Raw genomic sequence first — 2,955 nt, forward strand, 5'->3', positions numbered from 1 at the left:
AGTCCCACGGGGAGGGGGGGGGGGGTATGATTTTATACAATACCGTTTAAAGATTGAGGTCAGCAAAATAGTTTAATGTCTTTGAAAGAAGGCTCTTATGCTCACCAAGGCCGCATTTACTTGATCAAAAACACAGTAAAAACCATAATATTGTGAAATATTATGACAATTTAAAATAATTGGTTTCTACTTTAAAATATTTTAAAATATAATATATTCCTCTTATGACAAACCTGAATTTTCAGCAGCCATTATTCCAGTCTTCAGTGTCACATGACTTTCCAGAAATAATTAAGTTGGCTTGAAAGAGCCAACTTACTGAAATCCTATTTAAACTTCTTCTTCTTCTTCTGATTCTGATTCTTCTGAGACCAATTTTTTAAATGTATCTCCTCCTAGACTTTTAAAGCTACAACCACCAAACTCAGGTCAGACCTTTAGACTGGTCTGACTCGGGTTGCTATACCTTTTCTAACTGATCCAGCTTACGGTTTTCGTAAACCAGACTATCAAAACCACCTAAAATCCCATAGACTTTCATTGAGGGGGGGTGAAAACTTCTATACATTTACATTTAGTAATTTAGCAGACGCTTTAATCCAAAGCGACTTACAAATGAGGACAATAAAAGCAGTCAAAACTAACAAAAGAGCAACAATATATAAGTGCAAATGACAAGTCTCTGTTAGCCTAATGCAGTACCTGTAGCAAGGTGTATATACAGTATATATGCATATACAATGTATACAATGAGACGTATGGTGTATTTAAGATATATATTGTTATAGCAAAGCTTAACAAGTCCCTACTGAAAAAAAACCCAGCTAAAACCAGCCTAAGCTGACTGACTACTTTGGCTGGTCCCCCAAGTTGTTTTTAAAGTGGTTGTGGCCACTTTTTTAGCAGGTCAGGCTGATCTTAGCTGTTTTTTTTTTTACTTAGCTAAAACCAGCCTAAGCTGACTGACTACTTTGGCTGGTCCCCCAAGTTGTTTTTAAAGTGGTTGTGGCCACTTTTTTAGCAGGTCAGGCTGATCTTAGCTGTTTTTTAGCTGTTTTTTTTTTTTACTGAATCAACTGGTTTTACCGTTTTAGCTGGATTACCATAGAAACATGGTAACAAGATGCTAGTAACTTTCTAATCATGCTAGCAACATGCTAGTCACTTGCTAATCATGCTGGAATCATGCTAGTGACATGCTAGTCATGCTGGAATCATGCTAGTGACATGCTAGTCACTTGCTAGTCATGCTAGCAACATGCTAGTCACTTGCTAATCATGTTAACGACATGCTAGTTACTTGATAATCATGCTAACGACATGCTAGTCACTTGCTAGTCATGGTAGCAACATGTTAGTCACTTGCTAATCATGCTAGCAACATGTTAATCATGCTAACAACATGCTAGTCACTTGCTAATTTTACATTTTAAGCTACTTACTTATTGGACCAAAAGACAGTACACAGAATCTCTTGGATTACAATTTGCAACTAGACAGGTGTACTGTTACTTCCTCTGCAGTCAAAAATGTGGGTGTTATATTAGATAGCAACTTGTCTTTTGAAAATCATATTTCCCATGTAACAAAAACAGCATTCTTCCATCTTAGAAACAATGCCAAGCTACGAAACGTTACCTGTTTCTGATGCAGAAAAGCTAGTTCATGCATTCATGACCTCTAGACTGGACTTGTAATGCACTGCTGGGTGGTTCAATTAAATTAAATTCAAGTTTATTTGTACAGCGCTTTTCACGATACAAATCGTTGCAAAGCAACTTTACAGCAAATTAAGTTTCTACAATATTTAGTGATAGCTTATCAGTGGTGACTGTCAGTTAATGTACATATGGCAGAAATGTACGGAAAATTTGTCCCGTGGTTGTTCTGCATCTTCAATAAACAAGCTACAGGTAGTCCAAAAGAATTGCTAATAATGCTAACAACATGCTAGCGACAAGCTAGTCACTTGTTAATAATGCTAGCAACATGCTAACAACATGCTAGTAATTTGTTAATCATGCTAACAACATGCTAGAAACTTGTTGACGACATGCTAGTCACTTGCTAATCATGCTAACAACATGCTAACAATATGCTAGCAACATGCTAGTAACTTGCTAATCATGCTAGCAACATGCTAGAAACTTGTTGACGAAATGCTAGTCACTTGCTAATCATGCTAACAACATGCTAACAACATGCTAGTAATTTGTTAATCATGCTAACAACATGTTAATCACTTGCTAGTCATGCTAGCAACATGCTAGTCACTTGATAATCATGCTAGCAACATGCTAGTCACTTGCTAATCATGTTAACGACATGCTAGTAACTTACTAATCACGTGTTAAGCATGCTAACAACATGCTAGTTACTTGTTAATAATGCCAGCAACCCGCTAGTGACATGCTAGTAACTTTGCAAATCATGATAGCGACATACTAGTCATTTGCTAATCATGCTAGCATGCTTGTTTACTATTTCTTATCTATCTATTTATCTGTCTATTTTTCTATCTATTTTTCTGATAGATTGTATTGCCTTCAAATTTTTTAAACTACTTCAAATTGAAAACCCTCAAACTTTAAGCTTTTAAAACTACTTCAAACTTTCTGGCTAGGCTTTTTCAAGCCAAATTAAAGTTTGTCTATAAACTTTACTATCTAGTTCTGGTATTGTGATTTGTTCTTCAAGAAACATTTCTTATTATTATTATCAATGTTGAAAACAGTTTTATTTAAAATATTTTTCTCAGGATTCTTTGATGAATAAAAGTTTAAAAGAACAGCATTTATTTTCTATAATACAAATCTTAATAACTTAAAGTAATCATAATAAATACAATCTCTATAAACATATTATAAATATATTTTCACTTTCACATTTGATCAATTGAATGTGTCCTTGCTGAATATAAGTAGTATAATGACAAAATATAATATAATATAATAT

The sequence above is a fragment of the Sinocyclocheilus grahami genome, unplaced genomic scaffold, assembly GCF_001515645.1.
Source record: "Sinocyclocheilus grahami isolate Dianchi unplaced genomic scaffold, SAMN03320097.WGS_v1.1 scaffold189.1, whole genome shotgun sequence".
Classification (NCBI taxonomy): Eukaryota; Metazoa; Chordata; class Actinopteri; order Cypriniformes; family Cyprinidae; genus Sinocyclocheilus; species Sinocyclocheilus grahami.